The sequence below is a fragment of the Oenanthe melanoleuca genome, chromosome 3, assembly GCF_029582105.1.
Source record: "Oenanthe melanoleuca isolate GR-GAL-2019-014 chromosome 3, OMel1.0, whole genome shotgun sequence".
Classification (NCBI taxonomy): domain Eukaryota; kingdom Metazoa; phylum Chordata; class Aves; order Passeriformes; family Muscicapidae; genus Oenanthe; species Oenanthe melanoleuca.
In genome coordinates this window covers 78,629,308-78,645,322 of record NC_079336.1, presented here as the reverse complement: position 1 = coordinate 78,645,322, position 16,015 = coordinate 78,629,308, and the positions used below count along the sequence as shown (strand labels likewise).

Here is a 16,015-nt window from a genome sequence, read left to right as displayed (position 1 = left end):
AGTAATTTAAGTAAATTTAAGAGATTAACTCTTCAAACAATGGAAACACTTGGTAACATAGGTGTCTTAGACTAATTTGGAAGTAGTTTGTGATGTAGACTCTCTCTTCAAATGAGAGACCAAGCAGAAACTCTTTATTTCAGTACAGACTTGCAGCAGTATTTTCAAATTTCAACTCAGTAGTTACTGCATTTAAACATGGTAATTCCAGATTCAGATAATTAGCAATACTGCAGCAGAGAGACTCAGAGACAAGAAATAAGCAGCCAGAGAATGGAGATGGAGACAAGGTGCCCCAGTTCTTTGCTGGTGCAGTGGTCACAGCACATTTTTCCTACAGCCACGCTCCCTTCCTACCCACAGTATTTGACAGGGCAGTTGTGAGGAGTGCTTTAGGAAAGAGGTGACCACAGTTTCCCAAAGAAGCAAAATGCCTGGCAGCAACATTGAAAGGCTCAAGAGAGACATAAACAACCATGGCTGCCTCATTAGCAATGTGATAGAGAATTCACTTACTCTGCTCTTATTGATTACTATCCTAACTACTTTCATCTAATACCAGCATGGGTCCAACATCCCACCAAGCCAGAGTGAGGTGAGCAGTGCGTTGCTTTTAGAATGGTTAACTTGAGCTGCTTACCCAACAGAAAAGAGCCTTCTTGGATTTTCAACTAATTATAATAGTAAAAAAATCCCTGCTGGGAATGTGTCCCTCAGAAAATAAGCAAAGATCCTTTCTTTTTCTCTTTCTGATACAGATGGGTAATTTTTATTTAGCTACATTTAGTGCAATCAGGTATTCTGCACTATTTCAAGGCTGCCCACTGTGCATGCAATGTGATGATCTTCTATCTAAAACAATGGCAGTAAACTGTAGAACAATATTTACAACACACCTCGTTAAAAAAGAGACATGGATAGGAGAGCTCAATGCTATGCCACTGCTTTTGACCTTGAACAAAGCCCAATGCAGAATATTTCCTGAGGATTGAGGAATAATAACCAAAGGGTAGTTGTTCTTCCACTCTAACTCCAGCTATTTCCTATTCCTAACTTGTCACTTCTGTGTAGCAAGAGTATCCCACATTAGAGTCATTATTAATAAAAGGCAAATCAGCATTCTTGCCTCGCTAGATGGCAAGACCCATAGGTAGTCCATTAAGCTTGAATATGTCAAACAAATGTCCCTCTTCATTGTCACATTATTAGCAACAGTAAGAGTTCAAAGAATGCAATTACCTGAAACCTGGAAGAGAGGAAAAAAAGGTACATACCATCATCATGATGGATTGCTGGATCTAGAGAGCAAAGGAGAGGAAAAGAGAAGATGCAACAACAACAACAAAGATTGTTATGAAGACAATTTACTTCTCATATGAAATAAATTAGTTCCAAATAAAAGGTAGTATTTAGAAAATGGATGTTTACTCTTTGATTTTTGTTACTGTTTAAACCCTGCATTTATGTGCCTCCCAAAGAAATTAAAAGCAAACCATTTGTTGTTTGTAGCTAAGTCTTTGGATTTGATTAAATGCTTTTACTATCTTTAGTAGATTTTTAAAATAAAATTGTCTTGCTTTTAACTAAAATCACTGAAATCAGAATTTGTGTGTTCAGGATCTAGACATGGCAGTTACAGTTTACTTCCAGATGAAAGATATCATATAAACAAACCTAAGTTTTCTGTAAAGAATCTAGAACTAATTCATTTTTAGAATTGGTACACACATGTTATTTGTCCAATAGCACACTAGGTCAATATAAATAGGGAAAACATAGAGAAATTGTTTTTTAAAAATTGTAACACAATTACTCCACAAATATATCAAGGTGACAATGAAGATAATGCATACAACTCTAATACCATACCAGAGCTAATTAAACTTCAGTCAGGCCCACTGATAACTCCTCTATTTTGCAATATGGTTTCTCAGATAAGCTTAAGGATAAACAAGTTTGGTGCAGCAGATTACAGATTACAGATAACAGATAACAGATTACCCAGCTGATTGGTCTTTGATTACCAAAGGATTACATAAAAAGAAGCAAGTCTCTGGTTGCTGAGATCAAAAAAAGCTAACCTACTCTTTTGTAATTAGTGCACACCTTCAGGGTATGTTTAAGCCAACACCACTGAGCTTCTCAAACTGTTAAACAGCCCCCATTTAACATTTTTCAGTTTCATTTTCCTTTGGGAGGGTACAATATTTTCTGCCTTCTTTATATTTTGCTCCTATCAATAGGACTTCCATACTGTGCATGGAACACTGCAGACAGCTCTGTGTAACCCAAATGTTTCTGAGTAACTTGTGAGAATCTTCTATGCCCCTTTCCTGACTACACAGACTGAAAATGGACATTACCGAGGTAAACATATTAATTCCATATTTGTGTACTGTTGAGATCACTACAGAAACTTCACTACAAGAAACTACACAGAAGCGACATTATTTTAGCTTTTTATTTACACTTGTGTAAAGCATTCTGAAGGTGGTAGTGACAATCTTCAGAAAAGTAATTTCCTTAACTGCAAAGGAGCCCTTTCCAAATCCTACCTGTCCTTGTTATGCATCATCTGATGTAAAACTAAGATGAAATACACCAACATAAATGCAGCAACACAAATACAGCACATCAATGCAGATGACTGCACTTCAGAGAAAATTTATCATGCACATTATGCCTGAACAGCTCATACAGGGCAAAGGAGGAGTAGCAGAGGAGGAAGTTATTGTATTGTTTCAATACAAAGCACATTACCAGAGTGGGAAAAGCAGAAATATCATCAACTCCTCCTTTTTTTTAGACTGTGGTTAAGGGAAGAAAATAACATCCTTTGAAACAGTCTTGATAGTCAACTGTTACACAGTTGTTATATTATTTCAGATGAGAGAAAAAGGAAAAATAATTCCAAAATTTTCTGATCATGTCACTTTCTAAAATCTGCACAAAGCACTCACCACCACTTTCTTTTGCAACAGAAGACATAATTATTTTAGTTAAAGCATCTTGCTTTTAAAGAAAAAGCAATCTCCTTGGCTCAGTATGCTAGGGACTGAGTCATGGGCACCATTCTGTGCATTTGACTTGGCCACTGCAGAGCATCAATGGGTCCAAGCAGCTAAAATATCTGCTGAAACACAGCAGACCCTTTAGCCTGGGCTTTTCTACAGAGCTTCCAAGAACTGCATGTAGGCAGGTGACCTCATTGCCATTTTTGAGCCTAGGAAGCAGTCCTTCCTTTGTGCACCAACAGAGCAGAACACCACCTCTTAGCCCATTATTTTCTGTTTAAAAATAAAACTAAAGAAAGAGAAAGGACATAAAGCAAAACCTTTGCACCAAAATCCTCAGGTGACTGATGAATCAAAATACTAGTGAACTTACTAATGGTAAAACCTTCTCTCACATTGCTTAAAACTTAGCATTCCAGCTGCATCCACTACCCTAAATCCTTATGCAGCAGTGAAATATTCTGAAAACCATTTCTTGGCATCTTGCCCTTCAGCACAAGAAAATTTGCATTTTTACAGCATTTCTGCCTGTCAGCACTACCACATTTTAATGGGTTCTGCAGCTGTGGGAGAATTGAGAGCTGGTCAGCGGATTCTTATGGCAGACTGCTGAGAGACAAGTGCCTGAGGGTGCTGAGGCAGGAGAAACCAGCTGACCTGACCAGTCTTCACACTCCACAGAAAATTCAAACAACACCTTTCACTTCCAATGAGTGTACCAAAAACAAAAGCCCTTCCTGATTCATGGGATCTGTGTAGCAAGGAACATCACAATCCTTACTTTTTGGTTTTTTTTTATCTTAACAGAATAAGCAGCTTTCTGTTAGAACTCATCAAAGAACAAAAGCATAGCCAATTGCAACTTCAACTCCCAAAAGCTGCACCTAGTACATGGGGTTTTAGTCACAGATCCCAGTAACTACTGCAAGCAAGAGCAAAACCAGAGAACCACAGGGTCCCACATTTGTCCTGGGGATGGGGACAGCAGTGTGGCTGACTTAAAGGTGCTTCTTCAAAGGACATTACTAAAATGTAAGAGTGAGGGGCAGAGAGAGAGGTGGCAGCAATGCCATGAACTAAGTAGCACATGGAATCTCTCTGGATTCTGGATAGCACATGGAAGCTCCAAGCTGAGGTGGCTGGCAGAAGAGTATTGCAGTACCAGGAGCTGTCATTCCACAGGGGAATCATCCAGCATTTGCATGCCCAGTTTCAAAGTGTGAAATAAGTTCAGGAATCCAAGTCTAAGTAAGGGGTCAAACACACTTCCCTCTGCTTAAAGCAGAATAGCACTTGCCTTCTCCACAGTGTCTCTTAGTTAAACACTAATCCTACATGTTTTGCCCCAAAAGACATCCCTTGGCCAACCCAAGAAGTCTGTCCTGTTTCAGCCAGTACACCTTATTAAAGCCCACTAATTGCTGTCACAAGCTATAATCCTTCTAAGGTGTAAAAAGAGCTGATATATTTTGATTTCATGCCTAATAAAACTGGCATCCTATAAGCATATTCACTGGATTAACTATCTTATGATACAGTCTTCTAATAATTTCACGAAAACTAATTAGCCAAATTCTTGTCTTAACATAATACTTAAAACTGTGAATTCGTTTGATATTTGCAGCACTGTGGCCAACACAGATTTATCCTCCAGACACTCTCAGTCTCCAAATATAGACTGGAGATAGCTCATCCAGGCAGGGAACACGCATGTGTGTGGGAGGGAGTCTGAAAACGTTCCAAGGAATGGAGTTTATGCCACTTTCTAAACCACTGGGGGATAGGGAAAGACCACAAATAGGCCACAAATGAAAAGCCCAAGGGAAGGGCAAGCACACCATAAGAATCTCACAAAGCCAAACCCAAATGAAAAGGTAAAGAAGAAGAGAAGGAAAACAAGTTATAGATGTCTGCTGCAGGAAGAAAAATAATTTTAAAAATTAATTTTCTTAAAATAAATTTTTAAAATAAGTAAGAAAGCAATGAGGAAACATCTTTATTGCATGACAAGATTTAATCAGTGTGTAAGCCACAAAAAATGAAGTACACACAGGCAGTGAGACGAACTACTTAAAATCAGAGTTTGTAGATAAAGTATTAACAATTTAACACACCACCATTCATTATTCAAAACATCCACACTCATATGAAAGTTCTTGAAATCTAGCTTGCTTCTCAGGTTTGATGTTAATGAGAGGAATGGTATTCCCTGCAGTAAGGCTTGCCAGTATCCTGCCTATGCAACAGCCACAGTGCCTCTGTCGTTTTCATAACATCAAGGTGCTACATCACTCAGTGCTTAAAAAAATCTAAAACCTCACCCTTGTAAAAAGAAGATCTGTAGCTCACATTATCACATTGTAGACAGCTAGGTGCTACATTGAAGGGTAAACTACAAAAACATGAGGATCTTGAGGATCTGAAGTGAATAGAAATGAAAAAAGATAAGGTGCATTTTGAAAAACTTCTACTAAAAAAAAAAAAAAAAAAAAAAAAAGTGACCCAATTCTGTTGAATTTAGAAGAAGAAACCTATCTGTCATGTCTGTTTATTATCTAGAATGCCATATATACCATTAACCAAGAGGCACTACATCATTTAGTTTTCTCTGTTCCCTACCACACTGTAATTGAAGATCTCCAGGATATGCTTATCAAAAAACCCACACAATTGCCAACATCTTTCAAAAGTTCATGTTTAATCTTTAGACATGAAAGGACAAGGACATCATCAGAACAGAAACTTTTTTTAAACCCCAGTTTTAGTTACCAAACCACAGTTTTACCCCTCCCACTTTTTCCTTAGTTTTGAGATAAGACCAGAGAATTTTTATTGGTTTAATCACTTTTTGCCCAATAGATTTCTGACCCCTTACCAGGAATACAGAAAGACTGGCCTAGTTTTTATTTCTGTGCTTCTAAATATCTTCATTGCAGTTTGATGCCAAAGTTCTAACATATCCTCATTTATCCACAAAAACCCCCTTGTACTACCGAGTTTGTTTTCTCAACATCTTATTTGTTTATACATTCTTAACTCTGAGCTGATGCTTTCAAGATTCATTATCTACAAATGTTATCAGAATAAGTCTTCCAAATACAGTAATACGCAGCAGTTTTCCCCATATGCTTCCTGGCAGTGACTCCAGGCAATGCACCTAAATGGCAGCTGGGGAAGCTCTGCCCCCAGCCCATGGCAGGCTGCCTTCCTAACAGAGATGAGGACAGCAATGCTGCCCCTTAGGTGAAGCCACTCTAGCCCCTAAGGAAACCCAGCTGCACACTTCAGGGAACACCCTGCATATCCATCAGTCAGGAACCAGGAACTGAAGCTTCCCAGCACAATAAGTGCTCACTTGGTACCTGTTTAGTCACTGAAAATGATCTCAGCCTCTTTCCTTTGTTTGTACTGTGTTTAAGTCTTCAGTAAATGCCATTACCACGACTTTCAAATTATGCAAAACTCAACAGCCGAGGTATTTAGCCAGTCCTATACAAATCCATGTAGCAGCCACACAAGCCCCTCATCAGCTGTTATGCCTATTTAGCTCTTTTGAGAAGCAACCTATTCACTGTTCACCCATCTGTAAAACACACTAAAATATCCTAACATAACAACTGTAAAAAGCCTTTCAGAAGAACAATTGTATAAATATTGTATAAACAGCCCGTCATATACATTAATTAGTTAACCAGATGTTTTTATTTTATTTCTACATTCAGTTTGTGACTACGTTCACATTAAACCTTTTACAAGGCTTGAACATGGTAAATGACTACAGGCAAAACTAGGTCTTTTAATTTTTAAAAAAAAACCAGAATTTATACTGCCTTTTTCTTTCCTTCCATAAAACCCCTGATCTTCTCATATGGACACTTTGTAACTTAAAGAGCAACATTAATTTGGACTGAATAACCACATAGCAATACACAAAAAGTGGGAATTTGATTGCTACTATTTCTCCTTTGGCCCATGCATCTTTCTAAAAGGCCCTGATTATCATGGTATGACTTGGAATAGATAAATGTGTTAGCTTATGGTCACAGAAACCAATCAAGAATCAAAATATTATTTTTCCTCATAAATAAGCATGATTTTATGGTATTAACAATAACTGAATGAGAATTTTCTAAGTAAGAGCTCTCTTATCCAGAATAGAAATTAAATTATATTCTATGATGCTGGCATTTACACAGTCCAACAATACCCTAAACTTAATTAATGCCCTTCCTGCCTAGCAAGAACAAACAAAACTGCTTTGCAAAACAACAAAGGAAAATTGAAGGTAAAAACTTTGGTCAGCAACTATTTGAAATCAACACTGCAAATTCAGCAGATATAGTCAAGGTAGGAACAGTAATAAAAATCCACAGATGAAAATAATAAAGTACTTAAAGTATCCATTCCCAAAGGACACTGCCAGCACTCAAATTACAGAGGCAAGATTCTATGGAAACATTCCAGGATACCTTAGGAGCACTAAAATAGGTTTAACTGCAGTCAGATGGTTTTACGTGGCATCTATTTGTATTTTTCTTTTGTTGTTGATTGTTTAATTTTGGTTTTAGTTGTGGGGCTTGTTTGTTTGGGTTTTTTTTTGGTTTTTTTTTTATGATAATCAAGTTAAGTCCATCTAGAATTGCATCTGATTAAAACTGCATCTTAAAATGTGTTGCATTCAAGTTGAAACCTGAAGGGGAAAAAAAGGAAAACTGATGGGTACATTCCTGGCCAAGATGAAAAAAGTCAGGAACCTCTTCTCCTAACAGTCACAAGCAATCTAGATTGATAAAGCAGTGTTTTAAGAACACCACAGAATTAAACCAAACCTACACCTTTTTAGGTCTAGTAGAAAGCATTAACTGACTTATTGGTATCTCCCCTATGGAATACATTTTAACAGCAAAACCCTGACTCTCAAAAAAGGCCTGAAAACATAACCCCTCCTTATATATCAGATGTACATTTTTCTCTGGAAATTCTACCATGTGTATGTGTACCTCTGACACAGAATCAGCTGGCTGCCCATTTTAGGTATTTGCGTGACTCTTCTCAAGAGCAAATTGAAAAATTCATTGTTTGCTCCTCTCTAGTCAGACCTGAAGAAGTCTTTTCACATGCAAACAGATGTGTCACTAGGGAAAACACAGTTAGTCTGCAGTCATACAGAGGTTACATCTCTACTGCTTTCCCACACCATCCCCCAAAGCTGCTGCAGTGATGGACTGGCCTCAGTTTTGGCAGCCAGTCTTGGCCCAAAATTGGAAGGTCTGTGGAGATATCTTTGAGGTGGCTCACATGCATTTATGAAACACACCAGATGGGGCAGATCTTGCAGTCTGTCACCATCCCACAGGCACTGGCTGTGTCTTTGAGGAGACACTTCCACTAGTCCAGCACTTCAGCCTCCACTGGCCCAAATACATCACCTCAAGTATCCTCTAATGCATTTATTGGACCATACTCTCCACCAGCACCTGCAATGAACTGTAAAACATGCACTGCCAAGCTGATACAAGTGACCCAAAACTGGCTGAAAAAAGGACTAGAGCTTCTGACAGTGTTTGAACAAAATCCAAATCATGGCTGCCTGCCTGGTGCTGGTGACACATTCATTCTTGCCTTAAAGTGTCGTGATCAGTAATGAAGCTTATGCACATTCACATTTTGCCAAATTACAGGTAACAGTAATTTTTTTTTCAATACTCAGCCAGTAGAAGAGATCTAAAAACTCTTCTTATTGAAGCCCAACTGAGTAGAGGAGCTATTTCATAAATGACGTCAAAGAAAATTTTTAAAGATCGCTTTATTCTCCCTACAGGTTCTTTAAAGAAATATTTTGATAAATCAGTGAAAATCAATTAACTCTATACCTGCCAAACAAGATCAGGTATCACATGTAGTCATATGACTATAGTGTAGCATAGTTATTCCAAGTGTTCCAATCAGATCTAGAGTAAAAAGTCAAAGACAGCACTTCCAATGTGCCATAAAATATCCATCAAAAGTTTAGTCTGAGGCAAGATGAATCCTCCCCCTCATATCAGAAGGCATGCAAATCACTGATGGTTCTCAGAAGAGCCATTTCAACACTTAGTGTGTGAAGAAATCAGCTTTAAACCTACTAAATTGTGATGCTGTCAGTCACAAAACTCTCTTTGAGTTGTATAATAATTTTTAAATAATCTCATTTGGAAAGGACTGATCATTAAATAGAGGATAAATGACAGATCTGCATCTGGCATGCCAAAGTTGGTCTTCCACATCATTATTTTTGTTTTCCGATCTGGTTGACAGGAAGTAAATTAATTATGGGAAAAAAACCCTAAAACATAAAATGAAAAATACTAATGATAATGAAACATCTCTCCAGTGCATTTTTTACCCTTGGTCAAGACAATTGGATAAAGTTGAATAAAGGAAGCAAACTCATACTTTCCTGATTAACACAGGTCATTGACATCTTGCCCAACATGCAAGAATAATTTGTATTTGAAGTGTTCCTCAGAATGATGCTCTGAATAACTAGAGAGATGTGGACATATGGTATCAGAGACCACCGAGAGGTGACTCTGACTTCACCCAAATTTCACCCACGTATTCAAAGAAAAACAAACCAGGAAGAAAATCATCAGAATAACAAAGAATAACCCCAAACATTTCACCAAAATCTGTTTTCCTGTACGTGTAAAGAGCACCGGGTCCCAGAAATCATGGAGCATGATGCACTTGCACTCCTGTGCAGTATCAAATCATGCTGGCCCAGAGGACACTGACAGTGCTGCCCTAGGAGTAGGCACAGAACCCAATACATCTAATGTAACCTGACAGGATAATAAGTATCTTTTTCATAGACTGCTCTGAGGGTTGAAACAATTAAAAATAAATGGTGTCGCTGGAACAGGTGCTTGCTAGGATCTGATGCAAAGTCAGCTCTGGCTGAACGAACAAGTCACCCTGAAACGAAGCATCAATTCAGAGAGACTCTGCTACAATTTTAGCTACTTTTAATGCCTTTCACACAAGCAAAAGAAGAACGATTCATCAGGGAGCTTTATCAAGCTGGGTGGCTATTCTCACCAGGCAGAATAAGAACGTCTCTGAAATGTCATAAATCGGTTTTCAAGATCATGACAATGGCCAGTTATTTTAGATTTAATAACTCTGTTTAGTATAGCCTTACAATCTGGTATAGAAAATGACCTCAGAAATCTTTTGAGTTCTGCTCCGATGAAGTAATTTCAATCTGAAGACATTAAGGCGAAAAAAGAAAAGAACAAAATAAGTTGAGAAGGGAGAAAGGGAAAAAAAAGAAAAGAGAAAAGAAAAAGATTTAATCACAGAGAAGAACCAGCAAACCACAAAGGAGAAAGGATACCCTATACATGAACTGCTCCTTTATCCCACCTGCGTTACCTAGGAACCTTAAAGTAATTGGAATTTGATTTCTATTAGCTTGGAACACTTTCTCTGATATTAATTCATAAATTCTAAGTCATGAAAGAAGAAATAAACACATACTTTAAAAGGTAACTTCCAAGAACAAAAAATTTTTTAATCTGTCTTACATCCTAAACAACACGTATTAGGGCAGGAAAAGCTGCCTTAGGGAGACTCTAAAGCCCTCTGTCCTAAACTCCAAAGAAAATAATTAGATTTAATGGAACAAAGAGTAGGAAAAAGAATAGGTTTGTGCATTTGAGTAAAAAGAGTGGAAGCCCAGACCGATTTAATACAATGTAATTAACAATGAACTATCTACTGGGAGTAATGCAGACAGAACAAGATACAAACAGATTATGAGTTATGTCCCTGATTTTTTAATTTGTGAAAATACCCTCTACAGCCGAAAGTAATTGCAAAACAAAAGAAAAATTAACCTTTGTTTTTTGTATTTTGTGCTAAAACACAGGAAAAAAATTGCACTCTGCGCGGTACTGAGTAACTGTACCAGTAAAGGTACTGTACTATTAATACACTATCTTTTCCATTGAAATGCATTTCAAGAAATGAAAAATAAAAGGTAGGATGGATAAAATATCTTCTTGTGCAAGCTGAATTAGTGATTCCCCTCCCTGGCTTCAGAGGTTGAATGGACTTGCAGGAGGTACACTAGGTTTTGCAGTGTCCAGCCAAGAAACTTCCATTGAAAGTATATTCCTTCTTTGGATGCAAAAATAAAAATGACTACAAATAGAGATCATCTGAAAAATTAGGTGGTTTTATAGCTCATTCTCTATATCACCCTAAACCAAGAGGAAAACAGTCACCCTAGAATTGTTAAGGTTGGAAGAGATCTTTAAATCACCAAGTCCAGTCATCAAATGTTCATCACCAAACCACATCCCCGAGCCCCATCTCTCTATCTCTTTTATATATCTCCAGTGATGGTGATTCTACCACATTCCTGAGCAACATGTTTCAATGCTTCATAATCCTTTTGGTGAAGAAATAGTTTTAATATCCCACCTGAACCTCCCCTGGCACAACCTGGAGCTATTTTCTCTGCCACTTGCCATGTGGGAGAAGAGACTGACCCTCACCTAGCTACAGCCTGTTTCAGGTGGTTCAAGAGAGCAACAAGGTCAGCCCTGAGCCTCCTGTTCTCCAGTCTAAGCAACCTCAGCTCCCCCAGCCTTTCCTGACAAGACTTGTGCTCCAGACCCTTCCCCAGCTCCTTTGCCCTTCTCTGGACACTCTGCAGCCCCTCAATGTTCTTCTTGAATTGAGAAGCCCAGAGCTGAGCACTGGATTCAAGGTGCAGCCTCAGCAGTGCTGAGTGCAGGGGACAATCCCTGCCCTGCTCCTGCTGGCCACACTATGGCTGACACTGGCCAGGATGGCATTGGCCTCCTTGGCCACCTGGACAGACACTGACTCATGTTCAGCTGCTGCAAACCAGCACTCCCAGGCCCTTTTCTGCTGGGCAGCTTTCCAGCCACTCTGCCCCAGCCTGTGCTGCAAGGGGCTGTTGTAACCCAAAGGCAGGACCCAGAACTTTCCCTTAGTGAACTTCCACCTGTAGCCTTGGCCCATTGATCCAGCCTCTCCATATTTCTCTGCAGAGCCTTCCTACCCTCCAGAAGATCAACACTCCTGCTCAAATTGGTGCAGTCTGCAAACTGACTGAGGGTTAGACTTGATCCTCCAGTCCATCATGTTGACAGAAAGCATTTTTATGCCAAGTGGAAAAGTTGTTTTGTAAATAGAAACCTTCAGTTGCTCTTTAACAGGCTTGTTTTCAAAATCTGAGCATCTTGTTCTGTTTAGACACTTAACTATTATGCTTGTCATAGTTTGTTTATTAAATAGAAACCAGTCAATATAAACCTTGCTATGTTCAGAACCCACGCAGAACAGAGAAAATCTCCTCCACAATAAACCAGGGGCAAAGCACTTCCAAGGTAAATGAATGTAAGCATGTGCTGCAGTATGCTTATTTAACAGTGCTGCAAAACCCTACTTAGTGAAATAGCAGAGTAGTTGAAAGAAAGATACACAAAGCAACAGGAAAAAACCAATTGTGGGCCCTCTTTCATAAACAGAGAATAACCGTCTAATGAAATTGAAAGCAAGGCATGCAACACACAGTAATTGTTGAATATAAGTAATTATTGTATACAACTAGATTTAATCTCTGAAATTCAGTGTTGCAGGATACTGTTGAATTCTAAAGCTTTGCACATCAACAGGAAGATTCAGCTTCTCTCCAGGATACCAACCCTTGTCCAAAACAATTCAAACAATATCTAAAGAAATCCCAAACACTGCTCAGGTATCATCACCTATTTGTTATAGGGCAGCACTAGTCAAAGCCTCCCTACAATCAAGAAGTGATCTAAACAGGCTTTGCTACCCCTGTCATAAACAACAGCAAATTCTTCCAACGCAAATCCAAACACAAAAAAGTGTCTTAATTATATATGACTCCAAGGAGAAGAGAAATGATCAAAACAGAATCACTGGAACAGAATGCAAGATAGAGTCTGCCTTGAAAACACACACAAACAGAAAGCAAGAAAATCCTACCAATTATCATCAGAGAAAGGCAATATTGAAAAAAAAAAAAATCACGACAACAGTGATACCAAGTTTTAGCTTGGTAAGCATGGAAAGTAGCTAAGACTGCTTCCCTTTCCACCTTGTTCTGTAGTCCCCTCTCAAGAGATAGGGCCAAACCCGCAGCCAGAGGTAGGAGCTGTGCCAGCTGCTGCCACTGCTTCAACAGATATTGGAAAAGCCAGTGAGACAAGGATAACTAAGGGCATATGCAAACCCTGTAGGATCCCCAGTGTGACTATCAGCACCAACAAGCAGGAGAAGAGGCTCAAGTTGAGCCTTGAACAGCTCAAGTTACCATTAATAAATCAAAACAACCTTGGTTCAAATAGTTTGGATAGTAAAGACAATCTCTTAATAGTTACAATTTCTTCTGTTTCCCAAATTGCCATTTTTAGAGCTTATCAGTCAAACCCAACAAAGTCAAGTAAATCTTAACTGACATTACACCAAAGGCTAGCCAAGATTTATTCACAATAGATCAGCCATTAAAATGTACAATTTTCAAATTACAATAATCTAATTTTATAGATTCAGTGTCTAATGGACCCACAGCAAGACAGGCAAAATTCCCAGACTGCTAAGCATATCCTCTTAACCAGCCTCATCCATCAGGGCTGCCTAACAACATTACTGTGGACGTCTCAAGAGAATTACTTCCACCACATACTGAGCACAAACTGCAAGCCTCAACTTTTCACAGTCGCTGCTACTTTTTTTATTCTTTTAATTTCAATCAGTTAGCATCCCTTTTAACAAGATGGGTAGCATCAATCCCTCCAGCAATCAGGGAAGATATGCAAAAAAAGCCTGATTTCCCACTCACTAGCTTATTTTTGTTACAAAGCCCCAGGAGAAATAAATACATCAATAAAGAGTAAGGTCATTTTGGGAACATATGCAGTAAGTATTCCCCATCTAATAAGAGTTTAAGGAATGGTTTATAGAAGAGGAAACTCATTTTGAATTACAACAAGCAGATCAGAAAAGCTGCATTTGTGCTCCTGAACAATCCAATCACAACAACAAAGAGATGAAAGCTTTACTGGAAAACACCACTTGCAAAAGCTCTAGATTCTAAAAAGCCTCTTATGTTCTTTTTTCTCTCTTAAAAATTCTACTATTTTTGACATAGGCTTCAAAACTTTCTAGCCATAGAACTTTTCTAGACCACAGTTGTATTTCAGGTGTATTTTCCTTTGAAACAAAAACACATAAATGGAATTCTCCAAAGAAAACAGCCATTAACAAACCATGAGTAAAGTTCTTCTCAAATCAACAGCATCCTTTCCCATCAACATTATTCACAAATTCAATCAGTTAAAACCAAAAAAAGAATTATAGGCTCACACATATCAACTTATATTTGACAAACATTTCATTAAAAAAATAAATTAAAAAAAAAAAAATCATCTATTACCATTCTGTCTCAGCATATCCTGCAAATGTAAGCACCTCTTCCTGAATGTCAGGGAAAGTACTCACACAGCAGAAATGTAAGAATTCAGTAACTCTTGTCTTACTTATTAAAAGTGCTTAGCCCAAGTACTAAACATATGCCATTGGCAGCAATTGATTTGTGACACTTCAGTTAACTCTGTGATGTATTTAACACATAAAGGACCCCAGTTTCATCGTGTAGAGAAGGACTCAGTGTTAGCAGGTAGCAGCTGCCAGCACTTGGATACTGTTATTAGAAATGGTTTAGGCAGTTTATAAGCCCAGCATTTATGAGCCTTCTGGTTCAGGCATTAGTAGCTACATCACGCACTCAAAGCACTGTGAAAGGCACCTTAAAATAGAGCTGGGGTCTGGGTTCACTTTTATCCCTGTGAACGCTGAGCAGTTTAATTGACTCTTATGTTTAAAGTCTAGGTGCTGAATTTAGTCTCAGGCTCCTCCAACACAACCCAGGAGGGTACAAGACTGACACATGTGAACCAACAAAGGCAAGCATTCTTTGGAAAGGAAGATTGCTGTAACCCATACAAAGAGACAGAAGAAATCAATCTCTCACATGGAAAAAAATAATATCCCTGTTTTTCTTAATACTGTGTATCACTCCTACTCTGATTTTTTTCCCTTTGAAGAATAAGAAGTGAAGAAGGTGAAGTTCTTCCTCGGCTAGGCCTATACTGCTACCTAGAACAAAATGGAACCATTAGATGGTACAACAGGAAACATGGTGCAGTAGAGTGTGTTGAATACACTGAAGCCAATGAGCACAAAGACTTTCCCCTCATCTGACCTAGTTCTGTCAAAGATTCACAAATGGAGACAGTGGGTGTAGAGGTGACACATGCAGTATCTTCAAAAATTTTGGAAGGCAACACCTCACAGTGAAAGACACTTAAGACCTTGATGGGGAAAGGAAAACTGGCTGAACTCTAGAAAATTCAGAGAAGATTTTAGAAGGCTGCCCAGACCTACAGGAGTACAATGAAGTGAACAAAATTAAACCTAAAAACAGTTATGGGGGAAAGTGACAGAAGGTCAGTTGGTTTCAGGACAAAGCTACCTGATGCTGCAAGTATATTCCATTTGAGAGGAGATACAAGAATCCTCTTGGGTTTTTTTTTTTTGTTTGTTTGTTTTTTGTTTGTTTGTTTGTTTCTTAAGCAGCATGCAAACAATATTATAAAAACCCATAAATGAAAAAACATCACAAATATTTCTGGATTCTGAATTAGTACTGTCTGCAGTGTGACAGGTGTTGCATAAAAAGGCACTGTTTTCACACAATATGAACAAAGTATAGCAGAAATGATGATCAAAGGCTCAAAGAAACATTAATCTTTCATTAAAATATTCTAAAATGCAGATGTCAGTTAGTTCCTACCCACTGTATACCCAGCCATTGGTAGCTTGGTAGGTTCTGCACAAGCAGTGGAACAGTCTGTCCATCCTTGGAGCTACACAGAGCATGACTGTGCACATGCCTG

At 38.5% G+C, this 16,015-nt stretch overlaps 1 protein-coding gene across 2 annotated transcripts in view; it reads right to left on the bottom strand.

Moving 5' to 3' along the window:
* Positions 1-16,015, bottom strand: part of PLD5 (phospholipase D family member 5) — a 155,730-nt gene that overhangs the window by 75,888 nt on the left and 63,827 nt on the right. The window lies entirely within an intron of this gene.